The 27857-nt window shown below is 35.3% G+C and overlaps 1 protein-coding gene across 1 annotated transcript in view; it reads left to right on the top strand.

Moving 5' to 3' along the window:
* Positions 1 to 27857, top strand: part of TENM3 (teneurin transmembrane protein 3) — a 615036-nt gene that overhangs the window by 118858 nt on the left and 468321 nt on the right. Inside the window, exon 2 of the mRNA XM_054824425.1 lies at positions 22083 to 22134. The gene's annotated coding sequence lies outside the window, so the exon portion shown is untranslated. The remainder of the gene's footprint in view (positions 1 to 22082; positions 22135 to 27857) is intronic.

The raw sequence follows: 27857 nt of genomic DNA, 5'->3' as shown, positions 1-27857 counted from the left end.
TATCATGAATCATGGAGAAAGCTGTGAGGGGAAGGGGGAAATCTCAAGGAAAGTTTTAAAAGCTGCTTGATGTTAAACAGATATATCATATTTTAGGTTAAGCCTTAGGGAGATTAGGTTTTAAGGCGGTATCCAGAAGTTTTGTTTTCCTTTTATCGTGACTGTTGAATGTGTATATAACATTTTTCTGCAGAGAAAAAGCTGCGGTTACAGGTGGGTAAAATTAAATTTGATGGGTTAAAGATGAAATTTATACCTTGATCCAGCCTCTTAGGAAGATAAGAGAGGAACTGTGGTGCTGAAGCATAAACATATGCTAGGTCACTGCAGCTCTTATCTGTATAATGTTTATTACACTCAGTATATATTGATACTTCAACAGATAGAAATACAGAAGGATGCACAGTTGGCTGTATTGTAGGACCCATGTGTATTGCTTCTCTCAGAAGCAGGTTTTTTTTCTAATTGACCACGGATAGTAGATCTCTTTCTCTTAGAACAGTAAAAGCCAGAAAAGCATAACTGACAGCAGGCTGATTGCATTTCCCTTTTACGACAACTTGCATAGATTACCAGTTGTCTGAAAAATATCTCCGGAGTTTTAGAAATTTCTGATATACAGTAATGCTATCTAGAATTAACAAGCATTCCTGTGTGGCAGCTCTTTTATACACCGGTATAGCAAATTGAAAATCAGCTGCAAAGTTGGTTCCAAACTATTGTTTATTTAGTCTTTCTTTAGCCTTAGCAAAAACTAAGACAAAGAGTAAACAACTTCATCTTCTTTTTTGGAATCTTCAATTAATAAATTAATTACGGTGTTCCTAATAATTTCCCTTCATTATTGGGGAAATATCGTGCTTGTGGAGTGCAAGAGCTGAAATTCAAAAAAATAGCAGTTCCATATATTGTCTGCATATCTCTCAGGAATATTATGAAGAGAAGTTTCAGCACTATTGAAAAGAGTAAACATAAATTTTAAAAAATAAGAAAGAAATTCAGTGACCCTTAAAGAACTAAAGACAGAAATACAGTAATAAAAACTCTAGAGACTTGACTAAAAAAGATCTGTTATATTCCTACCTCTTCTAATGTTTTCCTCTGTAGTTGTAGGCAAATCTCTTTGTCCGTATTTCCATTAACCTTCAAAAAACAGCAATGCTGATTACTGCTTTGTTTTTGTTGTTTACTTAAACATGCTTACTAGAGGCATTGGGGAAAAAAAATAACCATTTCCCATAATTTCCTGGCTTATTATTCCTACACTAGCTTTTCTTTGCTTTCCAACTATAGAAGTCAAATATAGATCCTGCAGATCTACCAGCTGCAGGAAAAGAAGTTTGGCTCCCTCTTTCCAGGAGGCCAGTTTGACAACGATTTTAATCACTTTATAACCCACAGTGTGCCATTAGTTGGGGAATGGAACATAGATCTGAATTAAATAAAATGCCACTCATAGTCAGGAGTCCTTTGGAGCTGTTACCATTACAATAAGTTATTTTTATTACTGCGTGAAAGTATTGATTTATGAGCACACAATAAATCCAAAGAATAGGCACATTTATAACACGGAAGAAAGAAGTATGAGGAAAGAGAGAAATACAAATTCCTTCACATTGTGTTTTTTAGAATAGGCAATCTTTTTAATGAATAAAAGAAAATATATATCATAAAAGTGAAATGATAGGTGTAGTAACTAGCAGTAAGACAATAGCATCATACAAAAACTCCAGGAAAACAATAGGATTTAAGTTCTTAACTGCCAGATCGCATTTATAAAGAAGCCAAATACCCTTTATCTTTCACACGGTTTCAGAGGAATCGCCTGAACGGTTCCATCGTGGTTCCACTCTTACACCTTGGTGCAATGTCAACACAGAATTTTGTCTGAACCCCACAGCCAACTGCCTCCTGATTGATGTTTATCATTATTAACCCCATTCTTCTGACAGTATTCTGAATGGATTTTTGATTTTATGGACCGTGGAAGTTATGAAGACCATATATCTGTTACAGACCAGATGCCACCAAATACTCAGCATGCAGATTGCTTTTGATCTGTATGTAGCAAGCCCTTTATTAAAGATGCATTAGCACTACTGTTCCCATTTTACAAATCAGAAAACTGAATCATGGAACGTGTAAGTTATTAAAAGATTTGCTGGCAGGACACAGCTGTTCTCTATGGTTACTTGTTAGCAGAGCATGCTACTTGACTTCCACCAGATTTTCTGGTGATAATTATAGTATAAAAGGCTGACCTAGCACGTACAGTAGATAATTTATCACTTCAAGGTGGAAATATAGATTTTTCTATCCCATTGTTTTCCAACTGTTCTCTAGTACACACACACAGCAAAGGTCTTACTTGTGCATTGTTCCATTTTTGGATGGAAAATAGGTGAACTTCCAAATACTCTTTCATTGTCTGTTAACAGTTCAGAAATAAACCAAATACACTGACACTGTATTGTGTATTCATGACACTGAAATGAAAAGATTGAAAGGTCTTTTATTATCAAAAAATGAAAAGCAGTTGTTCAGGCATCCTGAAAGATGTAATTTTGATTGAATAAAACTATTTAAAAATCTTTCCATTAAAACCAAAATTTTAAAGAAAATTCGAAAGAAAAGTTCCAAGCTATGCTTCCAATGCTCTGAGAACACAAACATGAATTCTTCGAGTTCTCTAGGTCTTAGGGGAAAAAAAAACCAAAACCAAAAACAACCCCTTGTACGTTGGGAAGTTCTTCACTGGTGATGACATTCACTAGTTTTAGAAGAAATAATTTGGTTCCAGTGCTGTGCTTTTAGCCTAGTGCTCCTTCCCTGACATTGGTAAAAGTCTCTGACAAATACCACAAGGTTTTAAGTGCTGCTTAAACCTTTGCAGGTTTTAGTGGAGCTTAAGTAGCGCCACAGTCCTTATTCTGGCACACAGCCCGGGATGAATTTCTCTTTTGATGGCAACAGCTGTGTATCTATCAGGTTTCTGAATGTGCGAAGAGGGCGGAGCAGGGTGCTGCAGTCCCCAGGCAGCTGCCGAAAGCGGGGGAAGAGAACTGCTGCACGGGGATCAGGGCTACTGAGTAACCAGGCACCAGCTGGGGAGGGTTTTGTCCTCTGACATTTGGCCCTCCTCATTCTGCTCCAAAGCTTTCCTGGAGTTTTAGGCATTCTGGAAGGCACGTTTCTATCCTGAGGACCACCTCTGTTCAAGGAGTCAGCCCTATAAGCATGAACACTGCTTCTTTTTCTCCTCTTAGTAATTCCCATTAGCTGCAATTTACCATGTAAATGTAGCAACTAGTGGTTACACTCGGAAGTCTTGAAAGTAAAAAGGTTATGGGAGAAATGCTTTGTAAATAAAAAATTGTAAATATTGAAATGCTTTGAATATTGGAAAATCAAGAAATGGCATCTGTAAAGCAATAAACAGGCACTTAAATAAAGTACTAAACTTTTATGCTTCACAGAAGATACATGACATCTTGTTCTTTATTACTACTATTATGGATGTTTAGCTTAATATTTCTGAAGATTCAGCTCTATTCTTTGACAGGCTTTTCAAGAATGGACAATGAGCAAAGCTGAGATTTTTTTCTTCTGCTTCCTAGAGAGTTTAAAAACAAGGAAAATGAAACATAATGGTTTTGAGTGTGTCTTATAATTTTATTTTTTATTGCCTAATATTGAATAATGTTTTCTTTGCTTATTTTGTCATGTGGAGACTGAGCGACCTAATGATTATTTAGCTAAGCATAGGCACAGTAAACTAAATCAGCTGTTTTGAGAGTTATCAAGATTTGGGCTTACTTGCTGAAAGACTGCTGATCAGTACACCTGCAGGATTTTTCTCAGTGGTTCATATCCCCTACACACTGGCAATGTAGCCTAACACTACTCCAGAGCTATTGAGAAGGGGGAGGCAGTGGTCCTGCTCCATCTCAGTCTCTCACTGCACAATAAGCACAAGCTGCAGTGTCTCCATGCTGTTCTCTACATCTTGTCTTCAAATACAGGTAAATTTGAGAGATCCCCAGGGCTCTGGGAACTTGTGAGATCTGTGGTAGGAAACTTGAGAGCACGGGGAAGAAAGTGAGGTTGAATTTTGCACCATGCAGTTGTAACTAGTCTGTTTGCAAAATAGCTCAAGTACTTCTTTAATGTAGTAATCTCTAGCTCAAGTAAGAGTCAAACCTTTCTTGCCAATTGTTTAAATAAAAAAAAAAAAGGAGGAGAGAAAGTTATAAAAGCAGAAATTATGCTTTAAGTTAGACTTTTGGGTGGATTTAGGTGGTTTGTTATCAGCGTACCTCTTTTTGTCTGTTGATCAGCATTCACTGGGATCAAGATACCTTCCTGAAAAACTGCTCTAGTTTCTTCTCTATCTGAAAAATAAATATATAGCTGTATTGCAGTGAATATCTCTATAAAAAGAACTTTTCTCTGCATTCCACTGTATCACCCTGTATATTCTGGAAATCAAAAACTCAATGAAGTGTGTTAAGAATGGAGTAGTCCCCCACTGCTTTAAGGCACCCAAGATATAGACTTAGTCATTCCTGAACTCCTCTTTCTTCCCTGTTAAAGTGTTTCAGACAGACCTGTAAGGTCAACTGACCCACATTTTTGTATTAAGTTCCTTTTCTGTCATGTTTTATGGTTTTATCACTGGGACATTTTGACTGCCAGTAAAATACTCCTTGTGCCCAGTCTACATTTCCTCACTCTCACCCCATTCATGTTGATGCGATCCTCACAAAGTGTCTTGGGCTCCCTTTAATCCTTTCTCACTTTTCTGAACTCTATTTTGATCTTCCACCAGTTCCCTTGTGCCATTCCCATTCTGTCAACTCCCTTAGAGAATGTTTTTCTGTCATGCTTTCCCTCCTCCTCGCCCTCTTCCTTCCCTTGCACATAAAACATATCTGATTGTCTACCTGCATTTTTTTATTCCAATAAACACCATCAAATACACAGAACCCCATAACTGAGGAAGATTATTCAGCTTTTATGATTTCTAGCAGCAATATTTGCAGCCTTGACCTGAATTTATTGGCTTTTACTGTGGAGGTTACAACTACAGATCTTGATTGTCCTTTCGTTTACACCTATTTTAATATAATTCCATTTGATTCAGTGAAGTTATTCTTAATTACAACAATATAATTGAGAGGTTAATTGAACTAGGAGGTAAAAAATTTGGCGCGCTCTCCCTCCGATCCTTTGTAATAAAAGATGTAATATTCCCAGGGAGAAATTAAGTAGAAGGAATGTTACAGCTTGGGAGTAGCTTTATCTAAATATCTTTTTCTAAAAATTATTTGCAAGGCTGTTGGCTGTGTATCAATTTCTTTCACCTCTTAGTTTTGTCCTTTCTGTTAACATAAATCCTGGATACGTTATGAGAATTTTTGAAGGCTGGGGATAGCATATATTCATTTTGTTGAGGACATTTTCTGTGGGTAGATATGAGAAGAGAATGTGAACTGTGAGCCATATATTTGATCAAAACCCAATTAATCTAGTTAGACTGCAAAAGGAAATTGATCTGTCATTTTCACATGCATTTTGTTTCCTTCTGATATTTCTGACCATGTTAGTTCTACGTAGAAACTGAAAGTCAAAAAATAAAAATGTCAAATAGCTTAAAATGCAAAAGAGGTTTCCAGAGTGTGTGCGATTGGAGCAGCTTTATAGTGTGGCTGTTTGGATTTGTATTTTCCAAGACAAAAACTTGATGCTGATTAACACAGATTTTTATTTCACATTTCATTTCACATTTCATTTCTGCTTATAAGTCATGAAATCTATTTGGTTTAGAAGTATATAACATTTTTTTAATTCTATTATCAGGTGCACATACTGCATATTGAGATATATCTATAAAGCATTCAACCATAGGTCATGAAAAATGTAGAATATTTGGCATATCTACAAAGTCTTGTTTTCAGGTTATCTGTTACTAATATTGTAACAAGCTTTAATTTTTTTTTTTATTTTTCATTTTAACATAATGTAAATTTCATCTGGCTTTCAGATTAAAGCATCACAACCTTCAAATATTTTTGCCTTTAAATGTTCTCAAGTTTTCTGGTCTGGTGGTTTTTTGGGTCTTGGGTTTTTTTAACAAACATAACAGATGTCTATTCCTTAATTCCCTAAAAATTAACCGTGAGAATTCCACCTAATTTTGCAACAAGGACCAAATTACAAAGACAATAACTTCACCTTCAGGACTGTAAAATCCTAGTTGTAAGAGTTACAACTTGATTTACATGATTCAGAGATAGCAAACTGAAAGTGATGATGGATAGCCAGCAGCTGTATTTGACTCCGCTGTGTCTTTGGAACTAACGTGCAGGAATCTGTCCACAATTAAAACCCTCTGCTACAAGATCCGTTAGGGGGCATCACCTTAATTGTAATGTCCTCTGATAGCTGAGCCAAAAAAGTGGTATATTTTGCCTAATTTTTTGTTTTGTTTCGTTTTTGATAGCCCGTTCTATTAAGCATGCCTTGCACAGTTCTGACAACAGGCTAGGATTTCTAAAGAGCCTGGGAGATCTTTGAGGCACATTCCTACCCCATTCAATAATTTATTTTGTATATAATGCTGCTACTAATTTAAATAGGCATGAAAACAGACAGAATAGCAGAAATAGTGTATTGTCCTATTAGTGTGGCTGGGGCAATTACTAATTCACAAATATTGAAACTAGCACTGATTGAGATAAATTAATTTCTCATAATTTAATAATGCAAATCACACTAGCAGCAAAGACCTACAACTATCAGTAGTAGAGCAATGTGAATTTTCGTACAGAAATATAAAGTTGGTAACATTATTTTTCTCTGCATTCTATAAAATTATGTTGTTAAATAGTTCTTTGGTTTATCTTTATTATTTTGCATTTTCTCCGCTATTTTATCTATTCTTAAATCTTTGGGCCAAGTTCTTCCAGCAGACAACCCTATTCAGTTGAATTCATGAGTGGTTTTGTAGTTGAATGCCAAAGCGATTTCAGGGTTTTATTTTACTCATTCTGTAATGCAAAATGGCACAATATTAATGTGAATTGGTGTCATTTAGTCATCAGCTCCTCTAAATTCAGTTTTCTTATTAAACAGAGGGGTTGCTTCATATTGGAAAATTGTGTGATAGCTGTTTATTGTAAAAATATTTAGTAAATTCTGATACATTTAAAACATGAGATAGAAATTGGTTTTATAGCCATCCATATAAGGCGAATGAAAATGAACAAATTTTGAGAAGGCAAAAATCAGTGTTTTTATAACTTGTGCTTCTTCGCTGATAAAATGCCTTATTTTGAATATAGTGTAAATGACCCTTTAAGTCCAAACTTCTACCAAGAAGCTTCATTAAAGTACATAAATTACTACAACTGTCAGAGATGGCATTAAGTATTCAATAAAAGTAGACTTAACACAATTAATAGCAATTAAAATTATACTTTTATGATGTCAGCCACCAGCACTGTAGAGACATAATTGCCTGTAAGGACTTCTCTACCATATTTATCCTCTAAAACTGTCCAATTTATATGAAAAATGCCAAAAACATATCCCAAATGGGTACCATTATCTTCTTGGATTTTTAAAAGTGATCTGTCTTTATCCAGCCTGTGCACATTAAGCTAATTTACTTTAATTAGTTTTTTCCTCATTGTCTTAATAGGCATGTTGATAAGGTTTTATTGGGGAGGGGGAAGGGGGGGATGTTGATTTTGTTGGTTGGTTGTTTTTTTTTCTTTTCCTGACTATAGATGTTAAACTTTACTCATTAAATATCTTTTAAGAGACTATTACCTAGAATCCTGCACTTGGATTTTCCCTGTTCGTATTCTCTCTCTTCTGTCCAGTTGTCAGTTAGAAACTTAACTGAATGATAGGATCTTTAGTATTTTTCAGAAATGTGAAACAACTGTGCTTTGGTGAATTAACTGGTAATTAAGTATGAAAGAATGACATTTTTGGCTGTGCTGTAAAAAGGAAGTTTGCTCTGGACATAAGAAATGAATTAACTAATTCCTAGAACTGTAACTTACATTTCTAACCTCCATACAATAGAATATCTCTGAAAAAAATGCCAGAGTTTTCAAGTGATGTTAAGAATAAAATATAAGGATGTGATCAACAGGTTGGTGTCTAACTTTAAAATCTAGGCTCAGCCTTCTAACTTACATAGGGAGGTGTAAGCACCTTAGATACTTAATAGGGAGCCCTGTGTAACTGATAGTTAGCTCCTAATCTAGGTCTTTGGAATTGCCTTTGGAGACATATGAATCCCTCTATTGACTGCGTAATTGAGTTTCTGGTCCTTCATCACTGAGCTACCTGAAGTCTATATGTGTGAAGTTTAACAGAAGATCTTCCTCTCTGTTGCCTTCTGAAATATCCTCTATTGATTGAATAAAGTTTGCAAAGCTATGTCCAGTGTTTTGACAGCATTTCTATAGGTCTATTTTTAAATTGTCTTAATGTTTATATTCTGTAAATTTTCCTTATACAAAATGTGAGATGCCAGACTGTTAGCATGGTTTTATCAGATTAGACTGTGATTTGCTCCTTACCTTTCCAAATACATTTGAGGCTCAGTATGAATGTTTTGCAATACACAAAAGACAAATTGATATCTAATTTATGTTACTGGATGGATAGTTCAATTTTAAACCAGCATCACTGCACAGTCTAAAAATCAATAACCCATAAAGATGCAGAATGCTCAGAATAGGATTACATACAAATTTATGAGAATTAATACTGTTTTGAAACTCAGAAATAGCCATGCATGTATTTTAGAGCCATGCAGATATAGAGAGTTTTAAAAGTGTTTAGGATTATTTAGAAGTGAAAACTTCTTTTATGATAGATATCTCTCAGAAAAGCACAGAATTTAATAATGAATAAATATTAAACACTGCAGAATCAGCCCCTGATTCAGCTGATTCATTTCAGAATAAGAAACTTCAACTTCAATTTTGACACCATTAAAATAACTTGAACTTGCTTCCCCTTTTTAAGCATTTCCATGAATTTGAAGAATGCCAGACTGATATCCTGATGCATAACTGGTAGACAACTTTAAAAATAAGTATCAAGGACTTTATATGTAAACTATGAAATTATTTTACACTCATGGACAGAAGTTGCATTCAAAGGGATCAGAAAGAATTCTTGGTAACTAAAGTATTTGAATGAAGCAAATGTAGAAGACTTATTACAGCTTCTTTTTTTTAATTCCTATATTAGTGTATTGATGACCTCATATTACGTCATATCGGCTTAATTATTCGTAATTCATCCAGAATGTTTTCTTTCATCATGTCTATACCTTCTGCCAGAGGAAAGAAGTTGACTAGCTGTAGGTTTCCAGACTGCTGAATTACAAACTACCCCAGAGGTGATTTTTCAGGAGGCGCTTTTGCTTTGCTAGCCCAACTTGAACTTTACTAGGTGAATTTGTCCTTTTCTTGGAGCAAAAAATTATTTATATTGAGAAGATCAAATAACCTGTTGACTGACAGAACAAAATATAAATGTTGAATCAGAGACACATTCCATACTGTCATATTAATAACAAAAATCAACCTAACTTTAACGGGTAATTTTCATGGCTGAAGTCCTTTCTTCCAACTGAAATTGAAGGTGCAACATTGTTAAATTGAAGATGAAACAGGCTTATAAATAAAATTAAAGTCAGGATAAAATCCTGATCCCGTGTATCGTGCATGTGTAGATGTGTTTCTGTGTATGTGTGTGAATATGTTTTAATTGCACTATAAAATTCTGAGATTAGTCTCTAGAAGAAGTAAGTTTTTGAAAATCTAGTCATAGGATATTTTGCAGTATAACTATTCCTCAGTAACAAGGGGTGAGAATAAAAAAAAATAGTAGAAAAAACCCCAAAAAACCTAAGTGTAAGAGTAAAGCAGTTCTACTTGAAAAAATTGAAGTCTGAGATAGTGCCAGGGTACAGATGTACAATTCTTTCCTGTAGAAGGTAAGATAAAGGCCTGAATTTGTCTGTTCCTATTATAAATTATAGCAAGCCAGGGAAGCAAAGCAGATGTTTGAATTTTTGGACAAATGTTTGGAACTATATTAAATCTGTACTTTTAAGGTAACTTCTAAAGGAGAGCTGTCTTGTAGAAAGACATAACTCCATGTTATTTGTTACAAACTTCCTTGAAAATTTAATGCGTTACAGCCCTGAGATCTGCAAACTTGTAGCTTGTTCTTATTTTGTGCTGACATCTAAGGCTTAATCATTTTCTGGTCCAAAAACTAAACTCCAGGCACAACCCTATCAGAGGAAGGAGCGGAGCTTCCATTAGGAAATGTAGGTGTTGTTCAGTTCAGACTTTTGATATGCTGAATTTGGTATCTGATTTTGCAAGAACTTTTCTACAAATCCATCATCACTACAAGTTGCTTAGGTAAGCTGTAAGAACAGAGCAAGTGTGTACAGCCAATTTCATGAAATAAATCAAATCAGACTACTAGAGAGTAGCACCTGAACCCCCCGTAGAAGGTATCACAAAAAGTTTTGTCAATAACTTGTATATAACTTATGCAAATTACATACAATTTTTATATTGCCTGCCTCTCAGTCATGTGATTTGTAATTCATTTAGACAACTCCTGAATCTAACAGTTATCTTATAAAATCACTTGTCATAATGGAATTGACAATTGAAAGCGATGACACTGACAAATAATTTAGCATTAGAAAATATGTCTGGGGATTTCCTTATGAAAAACATTCCAAAGGAAGTGGCATAAGGAGCAGTAAGTATGCCAGATGGTAAATTATTTTCTATATAACATTCAGATCTATCTCTAAAAGATCAGCTTTTTTATGCATTTGTAAGATCTTCCCTGTGTTTAGCTTTTTAGTAAAGTATTTTCTTTCAGTGATGGAAAGAGATCAAGAACTTATTTTCTGTGGCTTATGATACTGGTGTTAATCAAGAGATGTTTCAGAAAGATCAGTGTAACTCTGGAAATCAGAAAAAGCCACCAGTGAGTATACAATCACTGCATACTTAAAAATGAGTTGAGTATTTCTGTGTGTTTGACACACCCTCCACCCCCCCATTTTTCCTATAGTGGTGACTGAAGTCTGGTGGAACCTAACAAATATTTCTCAAATGGATATGCTGATTGCATGAGCAAAGAGGTAATCGGACATTAGTGACATCAGAGATGGTTATTTTGCACTTTAATGCTAGGAAATCTGGATAATTCACGCTATGTAAGACGTTTCAGGATAAAACAAGGAACCGAAAGCATATGTCTTAAAGATTGAGAATTTATTTGCCTTTATGGTTTTATTAGCTTTTACAGTGTTACATCAGGGTGTATGGTTGTCTTGAAATCAACTGATACAACAGATTCTTCTCAATTGTTTCCAGATATTTAGCTCCCAGTTCCTAATAAATATTTTTTTATATATAATCTTGTATTACCTATTGTTAAATTTCATTCCATTTCTATTACAGCAGTCCTCAAGGTCATCCATTGTTTCCTGTATGATATAACAGTCCTCTTCTGTATTGGATCTCCTCTGCTTACATTGTGTTATCAATAAATTTCATCAGCATGCTCCTACTATTTTTTCTGCCAAGATCACTAATGAAAATATTAAATCACATAACTGAAAAATCGGGCTATGAGAAACTCTTATATGCCTGGCTTTCACCACTTCCAGCAGGTATTTCGCCTTCAGACAATTCCTTACCTATCTAACCTCTATTATCGTGAGCTCACCTAATGTGGCATGCCATCAGTTTACTAATGGTGATGGATGAGAGCTATTGTATTTCATATATCCAGAAAGAAAACAGATATTTTACTAAAGAGAGAAACAAGGTTAGTCTAGTATGGTTTACTTTTGATGCCTAAGATACAAACCTATTGAGTCAAACAAGTAGGAAACATCTAAAGAAAGAGTACAAGAAGCATTTCTGGGCAATTCTTCACTGTGTATGCCCTCCCACCACTTGGCAGTCAGTGGCTTGAAGTCTTGTTACGTCAGAGGTCAGATTTAGGTTGTTATGTTTAATAGGTGTCAGTGAATCCACTAGGCCTTTTGAATTCATGTTTGTTTATTAGAACTTCTCTTGTGAGAGCTGAATTGAACGACACTTATTCTAATGTCATTGTAATGAGAATTCCATACGTATCATTATATAGGCCTCTGTCATATCTTTCTTCAATTATCTCTTTTTCAAGCTGAAGAGCTCTGGTCCATTCCGTTGTCTTCCAGTATGGTATGACTTCAGAATACCTCCATATTATTCCTGCCTTTTCTGCATCTTGGTTGATTTTCATTTGTCTCTGAAACAAAAATCTTTCCTGGGTCTGATGCATTTTTTTGAGATGCAGTGATCAGAAATTCAGTGTTCAACATGAATATACAGTGGATGGATTTATAGCATTAAAAAAAGTTTCCTGCTGTGGTTTTTTTCCTAATAATTTCTAATGTTCTAATGCTGCTTTTTTGACTGAGGTTGGAAGCTGGTGCTCTTAGAGAACTAGTCACAATGACTCCCAGGTTCTCTTTCTAAGCAGAATTTAGAATACTCCATTTTGAATGTACAGAAAGGGGTATTTATTCCCACACAGACTGTGTTGTATTTATCGACACACTTTCACTCATTCTGCTTCTGTGTACCATTCACAGCTGTTGTTTCAAACAAATAGCTCTCCCTGATGAAGCAGCTCATCAGAGATGACTGTTGAATTATGCGTTCCTGGAGAAATCCCCAAAACATCTTTTAATAAAGGAGGTCACAGTACAATAGTGATGCACCTTTTAAAGTACTCTTAATTAGCAATGTGGAGTTGAGACACAGCAAATTACAGTGATGTACAATTGCAACCCTGTCACTGCAATGCTATGCAATTGCCATGGAATAAGTAATCTTTATTTACTTGCTGTTTATGAGAGGAAGAGAGAGAGAATATCTTTAAAAATCATCATGATAAGGAAGGACAAATAGACTTTTTTTCAGATTACTAGGTAGCTGAATGAAAACTTGCATACAAAATAAACCGCAAAGAGTATTAAAACTAAATTGTCTTCATTTCTATCCTTCAATTTCTATTCACTTTACTTCCTAGTATCACCTTCTTCCTAAATAGCAGTTTTCAGATTGCAAGTGCTGTGGAGCACACACGGGGTTTTGTTGCTTTTAAATTTTGTGGAGGAGTTGTGACATTTTCAGGACTTCTCAGCTAGCCCTACATATTATTTTATATATATATAGTATCTAACCAGCTAATTCAGATTAGTAGAAAAACTTTCATTAATATCAATGGAGAATCAAACTGATAATGTACATAAGGCTATGCTATTTTTCAGCATGAAGTGAAATGCCATGCCGTTTATGCCATGGCACAATAGTGCTGTTCTCTTTCGAAGATATCACAAATCCAAATGCACATAAAAGAATCACACAGAAATCAAGCTCTATTTCTTCTAATGTTGTTGTTTATTTTTAATAAGACTTAAAAATCAAGATCATAAAATCTACAAGATTAAATTATCTAGCTTTAGTTACGAGAATCTCTATCTTATCTGTAGGAAGATAAATAAAAGGTATAGAAGATTTTTTGATGAGACTTCACTGTATCCACTATAATTAGTTCAGTGATGGTGAAAGAGTTAACTTTGATTTAGTACAGAGATTGCCTCATTGACTGTAATTGTTTTGTTAGCAATATGTTCTGTATCCCTTAGTGCACAGACACCTGTATTAGGTTTCTAATTCTCTAATGTGCACATAATAATGAGAGACCTTATCTAAGAATCCTTTGAAACATCATTAATGTTTTCCCACATTCCAGCTGAACTTGTTGAGTCTTGCCTGTATTAGTTGAGTCTATATTGAAATAAGTTAATCAGATTTTGCTTTCTTTTACAGGAAACATATGAATTTCTTTAAACAACTTCAGACGAATAAAAAGACATAAATTAGATATGGTCTGTGAGCAAACTTTTTCAGAATAGATAAGTTATCCACTGAGACAAACACTATATTTTGATCTTCTTTTCTATTGGTATTTTACTCATAATAATGTGTACATCTCTGGCGTAAAAAGAAAAATATATATTTGCCATTAGAGGAATAGAAATTCTTCCAGTAAAAATCATAATTCAAAAACAGAAGCATTAGTACTGTGCAGTAAATAATGAAAGCTGGTCTTTGGTGTTCCTGTAGCTGCAAACTGCAGGAGGAAGGTGAAGACTCCGGTCTACCTAATGTGGCAGTTACTGTTGATTTTTGCACGTAATGTTGTTCTCTTCTGATGAATCACACACGTGCATAACTTGCTGTCGGTTTGCTCTAATTATCGTAGATCATCTTCATGATTTGCCACTTGCAACCTAATATTTTATGATAGTTGAAGTAATATGTTCTGGTTATAATTGGTTGCCCACTATTGATATGGGTAATGGATCTCTCCTGTGAAATACAAACAGTAACTAGACGCACAGCATGCAAGTGAGTTAAGTACCCACACTACCCAGGAATCAGCAGGTATTCTTCATGACTTAGTCTCCAGACATATTTTTTCTGGAAGCTCAGCATATCTCTAATTGCAATTATATTTTGTGTCCATCTTGTCTCAGAAAAGGGGTTTCTGTGTATAAATATTTCAGTATGAAAGTAAAAGGCAATAGCTAGCAATTTTCTGCAGGCTTGGAGAAATGCAAATGGCATAGATCTTTTCACAGAATTCCCATCTATATTAGTAGAGTTGGTCTCAAGGATAATTCACATCCCAAAGAGGAAAATTTAAACTGGAAACAGGGAGTTACATTTTGACATGGCAAGTCTTCACGTTACATGTTTAGTTCAGTGTAATCAATAGCATTAATAAATCAGTGGATTGACTGAATTCTGAAAGGATTGTAGCTCTCGCACAATAAATTGATTTTTGTGTTCTCCATGTGAACACAGCAACACTGTAGTTAAGTGCACAGTTGGTGTAATATTGACTTTTTTTCCCTGATATTTAGTCACTGTGTGTTCAAGGTTGACAAGGGCAATTATATCCCACCGGTGTCTTTCACTGACCATTATTTGTCTAGGGCGCTGGTTTTCCTCAAAACACTTCTTGGATTTTAAGCCCCCCCCTCTTTTACATGGTCTATTCAAAATTTCCAGAACAAGCTGGAGATAAAATTTCCATCCTCTCAAAGTACTATTAAAGAGTTTAATAAAAAAAAAAATATATGCTTGAGGCAAATGTTTGCGTATCAGCATAAGCTTTTTAAATATTTCACTTGGTTTCTTTCAGTAAATCCAGTTATAGGTGTTGAAGAGCAAGCCGTCGAAACCTTTAAAGGCTTAGCCCCTATTTTCTCATCCTTACTGTTTTACACCTTTATAAAAAGACTTCAAAAATAAAAGGAAGTGCAAAGAACATTGCATCCAAAACCACACACAGGTTTAGCCTAGGGTGATTATCTCTAGTTTTAGTGAACAAGGTCTCATTTGACTTTGCATATTTCAGAACTAACTTAGACTTGGATATTACTTTTGTGACATCCATTGCAAGAAATCTTTGAAAAGAATAAATTACATTCTATTCAATTCATTTTTATTTATTTGAGGCTTTTATGTTACCCCTAAAATATATAGGACACAGCAGTTTTCACCAAATTTTCTGCTCTAATTACAACTTACCTAATACTAACCTGATCACCTACCAGACAGCAATTATATTTCTGCATAACTTGCAGAGCTGGTGGAAATGCATGACGCAATAGAAATTAAATGATTTGAAGGAAAATTGCAGTTTGCTACAATTTATCAGTACAATAGAAATAGATAAGTAGATATCACACAGATAAAACATAACAGAGAAATGAGACAACTTGGGATTGTGGAGGGGAAGGAGAGAGTTTGACATTTTAGAATAGCATTTAAGAGTCTGAATTAACTACTGTGTGTTCATCTGTCTGATTTAATCATGGGAACTGGTGAAATCTATGTACCACCTTCAGTGATGTTGGCAGCTGGAATGAGGGGGCAAAAACCACTTAAAAATGTTGCACGCTTGGGCTGGGATCAGAGTTGTGAAGGTCTTGGCATTGCAAAACATTCATTTTCAGCATCCTGTTGGCTCTTGTTAGAAGTACTGCCAGAATTTGATGGACCAGAATTTAATCTCAAAACTGATTAAAATAGTAATTATTTGATTAATCAGTGAAGAAATAGAGTTCCTTTAAAAAACAGACTCCATTTAATTAACAATAATTTGTGAATTTAGACAGTACAGATCTGAATACTAACTTCTTTGGCAACTGGCTTTTGAATATGTTAGGTTTCTCTCAGAACTGCTAAAATTTGTCCTGCTAAGCATTCAGCAGCAATCTCTGGTAAAAAGCTCCTTGTCGTATCATTCCATGCATATTGGCCATTCACAGCTCCATGTGAATGTTCATCATGATCTAAATGTAAAATAATAATAATGGTCTGTGCATGCAGTAATAATGATTATACAATTTAATCTAAAGTAAATGTAAAGATGTAGCCCCTGTATTCCTAAAATTGTCTTCATATACACAGAGTCATCTTTTGACTTTTCAAGAATATATATCGATACTTTTGTAAGTACAACCTTGCTAGATAGGATGCATTTTTCATAGTGCCATCAGCAGCAAAACTAATTGTATTCCATGTAAACAGAAAAAACATTCTTCTGTTTAAGGAATAAATCCAAGTTGAAAAGATAAGGCATATTGTTGGTTTATGCTTATTCAAAGCTTTGTTGAAAAGTTAATAAAAGTGCATAAATTAATTTAGTCTTCTTCACAACAATTTAAGCAACTAAATATTCTAGTCACTTTTAAACTCTTCTACCTTTACCCCTGTTTTTCATGCATATTTTACTTTTTCTTTCTATTAAGAAAAATGCCTTATATATTTCATAGTGAAATTGTAAGTTTTTTCCGTTTGTTTTTGATAGTGGACTTTGTGGAAGATAAAGTGTTGTGAAGTTGAAACGGTTGCATGGTGTGGGTGAAGGTGTAATTAAAGAAAGAGGTCTTTGGTTTACTAGAACCAGTAGTTACAGCATGAAATTCACACTTACAAATAGTTTAAGCAATGCCAGGTTTGGTAGGAAAAGGTTTACACAGTGCTCTAATTACTACACATATTTTTAACATATGTTCTGCATTATATCACAGAGAGACCTGTTCTTTAATGTTACTTTTTGCTGTGTTACTTTTCCTATGATACCAATTATTTTAAGCACATATGACAGGTAACTGGCATCTTTATAGCTGTGAGGTTGCATCTCAGCAGGTTTTACCAGTAATACTGTGAACATGAAAATAATGTTAAGAATCTGCTGTATGAAAAGGATATCATAGACATCGAAAATGAACTAAACAACCTTTGACCAAAAAAAAAAAAAAATACAGTCACTCATGAGCTGAAGTACGTAGTTTCTATGTAATGACATTTTAAGATTAAAATGTTACATATTCCAAGGCTTTCTTTCAAATGTGTTGTTCAAATTTACTGCCAGGAGCTCTAGTGGATGCGCAACACTGTTAGTAACCAAATGAATTACCAGCGGGTTGAGGTTCTGTAGAGACCATGTAGATATATTCCTGTTGCAATTAAATAAAAATTCGATGCTTTTGTAGAAGGTAAATCTTTATTACTAACATACAGTTATGTTATTGGGTTTCACTGTGACAAGGTTATAAAATAGTATATGGTTACAGAGTGTGCTGGTTTTGTCACACAAGCAACAATGTAACAAGTTTGTACAGAACAATTATATGTATAGTTCTATATAATTGAAGATATAAAACTATAGATTTATACAAATATATACACATACATAACTAGTTATTTATAACTATAGTATTTTATACGTATTTGTTCTATGCAAACTTGTTCTATACAAACTATATGTATGATTATAGTTTTATACATATATATATAAAAACTATAGTAATATATACATAGATATATCTTTAGATATATAACTTTATTTTATTTTATATTTTATTTTTTACATGAATTGTACCCAAGTGGATTTACCTGGATCCACTCTGTTCTCACTGATCACAGTTTCAGATAGTTGTTTGCATCAGAGCTTCTATGCTCAGTATGAACACTGTGCTCTCTGGTTCCTTGCATGGCTGGGGTGATGGTAGCAGACTATTCCTTACCGCAGTAGGCGGTAGGGTCCATTCATTCATACTGAATGAGGCCGGTGCTAAGAACCTAGCGTTATTTATTCTCCGTAGCACTGCACCTCTTGGCTGTTTCTGACTCGGTTGTTACCAAGAACTTTGGATCAATTGTGCCAATGATCCACCTCAATATACTAGAAAATAAAAATGCCCTACATGATCTTTGGCTTGGGACTCTTTCCAGCTGCGTCTAGGGACATGGCTCAAATACAATTTACAAAAGAGCACAATTCACAAACGTAGCTGGGATGCTGCTTTGAGTTGATGATAAATGTCTACCCGTATCCATTCTGTTCCATAAAACTTCTACGGAAGTCCAATGTGGAGGATCCCATTCTGCAAGAAGCTACTTACCCACTTAGTTTCTGCGCCATAAATTGTTGTTTGTTAGATAACAACATCAGCTATAACTTACACTAGCTCCTTCTCAGTTTACAAACACCGGAGTCATTGTTACTTAGGGTTTTCAAGAGTCCTTACCAGCAAAGGTGGAGAAAGCACGTTTGTATGGAAAAACTCACTACTCCTTTTTACCATCTCAGCATATAACTGAGCGGGAAATGAAGTTCCAGTTCAGTGTCCTGAAACTGAAAACTATTTTTCTGGTGTGCAAAGTATTCTTCCCCATATCAAATCAACATGTGGTTTCTCGTAGATGTTAACGTAGCAATATAATCACTCAAGTTCCAAGTTAATAGACCTTTAAAGTTGATAGTCAAAGAAATAGGATGTGCTGGATCATTTCAGTGTTTTATCTGGCAGGCAGCAGTAAAGTTTTATAAGCTTTTTTGAGTCACTTTTACATAAAATAGCATTGATGTTTTACCATCTCTTCTATTTTACATTTTCTCCATGGGATGAAAGGTTCTGTCTCAGTATGTATAACAAACATTCCACTGGCTTTGTGTGGCTGGTAAGCAAGAGTTGGTATCTCTGGTGAATTGCTAGAAACTGATGCCATTGTCTAACCGTATGTGTCTTGGCCCATAGAGATTAGGACCTATGGGAGACCTGCTGCCTCCTGAAAAGGCAGCTGAGGCCAGGCAACTGTATTGCTACCCTGTTGTCTGGACTAGGATCATCATATATGACCTTCCATTGCCTTCTTCCAGAAGCTAGTTAGGAGAAATTAGATCAAATTTTAATTTTCTTGTTGAAGCTTGGCAGTTACACATTCAGTTAACAATGACTTCCTCTTCCTTTTGTTTCATAGCACCACCTTTCAAGATGCTGGGATTCTTGTCCCAGATCTGTTTGTGCATGAGCTGAACTACTTTAGATTAACAGTTCAATTTTTGAATTATAAAATATCTTGATTATAACCCCTGTGCTGAATGGTACGTTTCCCATTAAAACTAGCAGACTGATCAATCAGACTGATTCCAGTGAAACTGAAAAGTTCCACCTGAGCACCTCAGGAAGAACTGATCTGGGATGAGCCTCCAATGCTATTTGTTGGACTTTAACTGGCTGCTATTTTAGGTTTTCCTTCCCAAGTTTCTAAGGGCAGCACTCTTTGATCATGCTCCAGTAAATGAAGATCAGAGCATCAAAGGGAGTTAAATATGTTGGCAGTGAGTGTCACCGAGCTTGACTTTCAAGTGTGCAATGCTAGGAACATATTCAGAAATATGAGTTAAGTGAATCAGGACAGTTAGTCACCTAGAAATGGAATCACAATGGGAAGAATTCTGAGCACAGAGTCACCTAAACCTAGAAATAGGAAATATTGAAGGGAGCAGAGTAATAAGAATTCCTACTTTTTCTTTAATTTAAATATCTATTCTCGACAGTTGTAAAGTTGTCGCTTAGAACTCATAAGCCCACCCTCGAGAGGTTAAAGATTAAATTCCCGCAACTAATAATGCATATAGAAAACACAAGGATGAAATTTAAGGTCGTTGCCACAGATTTCTACACATTAATGTTTCAGGTTTGCCTTCCAGCTCCTTTGCTGTCTGGGGTTCAGAATTCCTGAAGCAGGCTGTGTTAAGATCTATGGTGCTGATATTCTGATTGCACCGATAGGAATGGTTAGACACTCAGAATCAGGAACTTAGACACAAGTCTAGTTATTGTGAATTTGGTTTCATGCTTGCTTATAACTATATTCCGTCTCCAGGAAAGCAGGGCTTCATCACATGTAACAGTTACTTGGGAAGGCAAACACCATCGCTCTGAACATCCCCTCCTTCCTCCTTCCCCCAGCTTTTATTGCTGAGCACAACCTCCTGTGGTGTGGGATAACCCTTTGGTCAGCTGAGGTCAACTCTTCCCTCCCAACTCCTTGTGCTCCCCCACTGGTGGGGTGGGGTGAGCAGCAGCAAAGGCCTTGGTTCTGTGTAAGCACTGCTCAACAACAGCTAAAACATCCCTGTGTTAGCAGCACTGCTTTAGTCACAAATCCAAAACACAGCACCAAACGAGCTGCTGTGAAGGTGATTAACTCTATCCCAGCCAAAACAAGTACACTGCCATTATTTGGATCATATTGATAACCCTTCTTCTGATTCTTTCATCAGCCAGTCCAACACCTACCTCTTAAAATGAAAAAAAAAAAAAAAAATCCCAGAAAATGCTGAGCTTTTACACTTCACCTATTTTGCTTGAAACAAAAAAAATGACTGGTGAAATGCTCCTTCACGCTACGTTTTTAAAATGCTGAAAGCACAGTGAAATGAAAACATTTTGTCATGGGAAAAAGTATTTATACAAATATAGGAAGCGTACGTTTTCTTCAGATTTGTTCCACCGTCATAAATTATTATTATCACTTGCAAAATCGCAGCATTATTAAAGGCTCAGAGAAAGATTGTGTAGGCTGTTTGGATTCTTGTTTGAAGAGGAGTTCTAGAAACAAAAAAATCATTGTGCAGTTCAAGACATACTGTACTTTTTTTTTTCTTCCCTTTTTGGTAGACAGTACAATGTGAACATAATTGGAATGTAAGAAGGATAAGAATGAAGCATGATTTTCAGATACTATTGTTATTGACAAGGGCCTTATTCCATGTATCCATTTAATTTATTAATGCTCAGTCTTCATATATGAAATACTCCCAAATTCCTGATTATTAAAACAGAAAATCATTTTATAGTTAACTTCAGAACACTGTAAGCTTGTAATACTGATGAAAAATACTGTCTGAAAATAACTCTTTGTATATATTGTAAGTGCTATTAGGTTTATTTTTCTTTAAAAAATAATCATTATCTTTTCCATATGTTTTATTTTTATTACTGTTGAATGTGTTGGCTTTGCAAAGCTATGGCAGGGGGATTTATAATATATTTGCTGGTGCATACATCAACAAAATTACTAAGATGCAACTGAAAAGTCATATCTTCTGTACTAAAGCTAGGAAGACCTTTCTCTTAAATTCTCAGGCCACATGATTGGTTTTCCATGGTAGCAGAAAGAAAAGAACTTTTTCATGTGTCACCTGAAGGAACCAAATGTGAAAGTAAATGAGGTACAATGAACATGGATCTCCAGAATGCCATCTTTACATTTAGTATTCAACATGCAATCAACTCTTCCATATGGTTCAAACAAATAAAATTGTATTTTACAGTGTGGTAACATGTCAGTCCAGCAGCTATAATAAATATTTTATTACAGCTAATCTGCATCTCATTTAGACTTTAGGAAAGACACAGTTTATGAACACATTGTATGTCACAATGCAAAGGGGAAAATAATGGTAAGAAAAAAAAATCATCTAATATTTTGATTTTTAAAGTTACTGTGTTATTTTGTAATAATTAAACATCTTAAAAAATAAAAATGTTTGACCGAATTCTTCATAATCTATTCTCATTGCAGGTTCCTGGATCATTGGAGACCCACCAGCATAACACCGCATAGAAAACTGAAGGTAAGAAACATCCTACAACCTCTAGCTCTGGTGGGACCCGTATAGTGCATTGGGGCTTTCGAAATGACACACAGTTGTCTAACTGACAGAATAGAGCAAACTACAAAATTACAATAGGCCAGTATGTGCTCAGTATACAATGTTCTACTGACTTACCCTTTATTAATTATTTATACTGCTGTATCTAATTTACTGTTGTTGCAATAACAGTGTAGGTCGAAATACAAAATGGAATAAATTCATGTAGCACTAACTTTAACAGATGTAAGTATTTTGTCCAAGAAGGAAGATCCCGGGTGGTAAATTCTCTACATGTTATCAGACTTACCAAGAATAGAATATAATTGAATAAATAATGAAATTCTCAAAATGAACTATTAAATCTCTCATGAGAGTTCTCAAGTGTTCACAACAAACTACTGTTGCCTACGTATGCCATATTGTGATGTTTTTTAATGATGCCCCTCTTCAGATTAATAATTTGCAAATGTCATTGGCAGTCATGACCTCAACTCAGCTGAAAGCACATCAGGTACTAGAGCTCTGAAATGGCAGCTGTTGGTCCCCACTCAGACGTGTTTGTATTTGGCAGTGATCTGGCTGTGAAGAAACTTTAATCTGTCTGATGAGTACTTACATAGCAACTGTATTGAATTGAACAAGTACCTGGGTGGATTTTTTTTTTCCTTTTGGTTTTAGCTCAGTGATTTTTCTCAATGGTAACCAAAGTCAAGCAATTTAATGCTTGTGAACCTCACAAAAAGAGTTCATTTAAAACCATATTCTGCATTTTGTGACACCAAATGGAAAGTGTGTTCTTCTATATGACTACAAAAGATTTTAGAACAGCGATCAGATACGCGTTCTGCTCATTAATGTTTGTACAGTATCCTGCCTTAAAAGAGCTACAGTTTCCTAGAGCAAGTCATTCAGAATTCGACTACACTCTTCAAGTTTAATGGGTTGAGCTCTTTGAGTTCCCCTACCTCCTCCTGATTGATGGTTTGTTTCTTCTTTTAATACAAAATTCAGTAAAATTTCCCACAGTGAAAAGGGTCTTTTAATTATAAAACACCAGCGTGTGGGAATGATTCAATTTACACATCAGAAAAGTTCAGTTACTTGACCATAATTTATTTTTTGTGCTGATCATTTACAGACCACAGATTCTTCTTTCTCTCTCTCTCTCTCCCTTTCTCGCTTGCTCACTCTCCATGTAAAAGAATAAAAATCTCAATAACCTGGAAAAGGCTTTACATATTATATCACTTAGTCATCAGAACTACAGTCTTCATTATCAGATTTTTTTACCAGCTTTTATCCCTTTCTCATTTCCTAGCTATGTTGTGATATTTAATTTAAATAAGTTCTGTAATTGCTGAGTAATACAGGTTTTTTTTCTTCAATCTGACAAAGGGACAGTGTAAGTAAGGAGGGGGTAGGGTATTTCACTCATGGAACTGAGAACATAAGAGATATTACCTAAAAAAGATATTTGCAGTTCTAATGTTGCATACAACACAACTGACCACTATGGCTGCCTTCAGTAGCCCTCTCCAGCAGTTTAACTAGTCTCCTGCAGGGGATAATACAGCTCCATATTTAATTTTTTTCTTTTTCTTTTTTTTTTTTTTAAGGATTATTTAATTAATACTGAAATAAAGGTCTGGAAGGAATGGAAAAATTCCATGTACTTCCTCTACTCAATATTAGTCTAAGAAGAGTGTAAAGATATTGTTTTATTTTCAGAACATAGCTTAGGAGCTGCATTGGTAGATATAGCAGCTTTTAATGACAAAGCTTTGTAGATTCTGGATGTGATTTTCCTAACAAAATCAAAAAAGTTAATCTTACTTTGCAGTCATTATGGGTGTAAGAGAAAAAAGCAGTAAAAATGTCCAGAATACCATTTTTACAGATAGTTTTAAATACATTTACAGATTTGTTCTTATTTATTTTGGTTTTAATCAAATGTAGTTTATTACTGAGAAGTAGTGGATTGTATTATGCTAGTTTTAGAATTAAAAAGTAACTGCAGGGAATTGTAGGTATGTATCATTTATTCTAGGTTGTGTATATATTTTTGGTATTCAGCTGAGTACCTAACAATATTTATTGGTTGACTAATTGTTGCAACACACATACAAAGGCAATGTCTATGCTACTGTTGCTATTTCTTTGCTTTTTTTAGCATTTAATTTAGTCTGTTTTCCACTTTGCATGGGATGTATGAATGCTACTCTAATAATGGGATGGGGGGCAGGTCTTCAAATTCTTTTCAGCTGTTTGAAAGGTGCTCCTCCTTTACCAGGGACTAAGCATTTAGACTAAAATAGCCAACATGAACGTGTGTTTTGTAATGTCCCTGTGAGAGAGAAACCGAAAGGCTGGTTTTGTAATATCTGTACCTGCTGCTGTTTGGATATGCTTTTACGTAGAAACACAAACGTATCCCTGACTTAGGAGCTGAAACTAGTGTGTGCTTGTAAAACTAACCAATGTAGGATGTTCCTTCCATTGCCCATTTAGCCATTACAGGCTAAAAGAAGCCAGTAACTCTACCAGTTTGATTTTATGCATTTAAATTTCCAGTACTGCAGCTTTCACTTAATTCACCTGTACCTTACTGCACTCAAATCCTTCTCAGTAAAGGGAACAATTCAGAGCAATAATCCAGATCAATGAATACAGTAACAGTTTTTTCCAGTTCTTATTAATGTTCATACAGATGTACATCTTAATACTAAAGTACACTTGGCATTTATTTCCAAAAGCTAATTTTAAAAATTCTTTATGATCTCTGAATAAGAACAGACCTTTATATCTTCCGACTGGCACATTGTGCTAAGTAAATGCTCACATACATGATCTCACAAATACTCATATGAAAGATGGATTGTACTTTTCTTACACAAAACTAGCATCAGATATTCTCTGTTTTGGTTTGGTTTTGTTTGGGGTTTTTTTAATGCAATCAGTTAATTGAACTCCTCTGTTCTACATTGGTTTCTTCCAAGCCATGAATAGGCAGTGCTGTCAAATGACCCCCAAGGTCGGTACCCTATATTCAAACATTGTGTGTCCTGAAAGATGTGACCGACCAGTCAGTGCTCCTGCTGCTGGTGCAGTAGAAGTCCCATGATGATGCATCTGGTTCTTCTTGTTTGGTTGGTTTTTTGTTTTGCTTTGTTTTGTGGGGTTTTTTTATTTCCCAGAATGACTTCCAGGTCTGTTTCATCTACCCAGTAAGCCCTGTAGAATTGTTCTCAGTGGGTCTGTGTTTCTACAGTTGTCAGCAGTTTGCAACAGTGTAAGTCTTCAGTGGATACCAACTATAGCTATAAAAATCCCCAAATGGTCCTGGTGTCGAGAGGGTCTCTATTGAAAGCAATTTTTAAATACTTTTAAATCCCTGTTCTTCCAGACCATTATCTTATGCCTGTAAACAATAAGCTAAAATCAATAAACCTGTACAAAATTTATTAATTTGAGTGGTAGATGAAAGTCTTTCCTCACAGTTTTTATCATGACATTTTTTATGATCACTTATTTTCAACTTCTGTTCTGTGGCTTAAATGCTAGCATTTTACTTCAGTTTGTATTCATGACAGTCAAATGATGTTGTACACTGTGTTAAAGGTTGGTATTTTAGTAGAGGTTTCTATATTTAATAGATGTCCTGATGATACAGTTTTGTGGCAGAAGTTATTATTGTCACAACTTTTTTTTCTTTTTTGCTTTTTTCTTTTCCTTTCATGACAATATATATGAGTGTTGAGTGTCAGTAAGACTGAAGTTCTCACATCAATACAAAGAGCTTATGGCTTCCGCTGTGTTGTATATATTTTTTGGACATCCATGGAATTTTTCATTTAGTGGATGGGGATTACAGTGACTTAGTCTCTCCTGTTGTAAATTGACTCTGTCTATGCACTAAATGTCAGGGCATCTCGAGTCCTTGCATTGTTGGGATAGAGCCGAATTCCTGGCTGATAGTAGGCCCACCACCCTGGTTCAACACATATCTTATTTTGGGGGTTTGGTTTTTTGTGTTTGGTTTGTTTTTTGGGTTTGGGGGTTTTATACAGTTATGGATCTCTATAATTACTGTTTAAACACTGGTATGATTCCTCCGCATTACTATCAAATCTTTGTCAGGCTACCTATATTTATGGGCTGTAGAGGCATGCCAGTGGATATGGTTTTTTTCAAGTTATCCTTGATAGAATAAAAAGGTATTGTACTCAATCATTGAACTATCATCTTCTCATAGCAGTCAGCCAGTTATGGAGACCTGCGTTATTGGATGGATGTTTTTGTATTGGCAGATACTCCTAGCATCTTTACACCAAATTTCTTTACACAATTTTCTGCTATGCTTACCAAGGGAGATTTCTGTCTCTCACGTTCTTGGTCATCAGGAATTCAGTGTACCCGCAGTATACAGCCCCTGTTTAAAACCTCTCCTTGAGATGTATTAATTCATGAACTCAACCTCTCAAGACAATGAAGATATTAAAGCTATTAAATTTTAGTCTGTTATCATCACAATCAACATCATACTTTTAATCAGAACTGGCCGAAGCTGTTTGATCAGTAATGAGCTCTATTTTGTCAGGCTATTAAGCAGTTCCTGAGCATATCTAACTTAACCTGTTTAATAGCAGAAGAAAGGGAAGAGATGCCTCCTTTGTAAAGCTCAGATGGCCTCAGGTGGAAAGCGTCTGCTAAAACGCATTGCTGTTTTGCCACATGAGCGAGATCCTGAACCTCTTGGGATTCAGGATGTAGATGTAGATTCAGGATGTAGAAGTTAGCCCTTCCTCCTGAGCCTCAGCGCAACCTGCTGCTATAGCCACAAGCAGGCCACAGCAGCTATCAAGTTTGTGGTCTGGTTCATCTAGGCAGGGCTGACTTAATGCATACAGGTCTTCAAGTGACTCAGTATGAAGTGTTCTGGGAAATATATACGTTGTAGATGTGGCGCTTCGGGACATGGTTTAGTGGTGGACTTGGTATTGTTAGGGTAACAGGTGAACTGAATAATCTTAAGGGTCTTTTCCAGACTTGATGATTTTGTGATTCTGATTTGGTTTCTTTTTTATCTCAAAACATGAAAACTTGCCTTTGTCCTTCAGAACCATTTCTGTCTTTATTGGTAGGATTGTCCTTTGGAGCATTTGCAGAGATAACAGACAAAATCATGGGTTCCCGTTCAGAGTACAGAGCAATGGGAAAAACACTGTGCCTAGGAAGGTGCTACATCGGTACAATCCAGGAGTTTCAGTACCGTCTTTTAGGACCCTTTACTGTTTGGCAAAACTTGCTTTTAGTTCTACAGCTTGTTGATATTAACAGAGATGTTGTTCAATCCAGGATCAGAGAGTAAATTCTAGAAGATACTGTCATTGCTAGTCTGTAAAATTTTATACTAACTGGATAGTAGAATAGTAATGTTTTACTTTCTGTGTAGAAAACCTAGTTCTGTTTTTCAGGAAAAATGTTTACAATAAAATAGAAGTTGGGTTTTGTCAGATATTACGAATATAGCTGAACTAATTATGGTGTGGGTGTTTTGAGTAGTGCATTAGATAAAAAAGAACAGGGACTTTTCCTTTAAGTCTTCCTGTCTTTTTCTTTTTTGTTTCCATTTTCTTTTGCTTATACTGTTTATCACTTGCTTGCCAAAAAAGAGGGAAAACAAAAATGAAGGAAAAAAATGG

This window comes from Grus americana, chromosome 4, assembly GCF_028858705.1.
Source record: "Grus americana isolate bGruAme1 chromosome 4, bGruAme1.mat, whole genome shotgun sequence".
Lineage (NCBI taxonomy): Eukaryota > Metazoa > Chordata > Aves > Gruiformes > Gruidae > Grus > Grus americana.
Note: the sequence above shows the minus strand (reverse complement) of the source record. Positions and strands in the feature narration are given on the sequence as shown.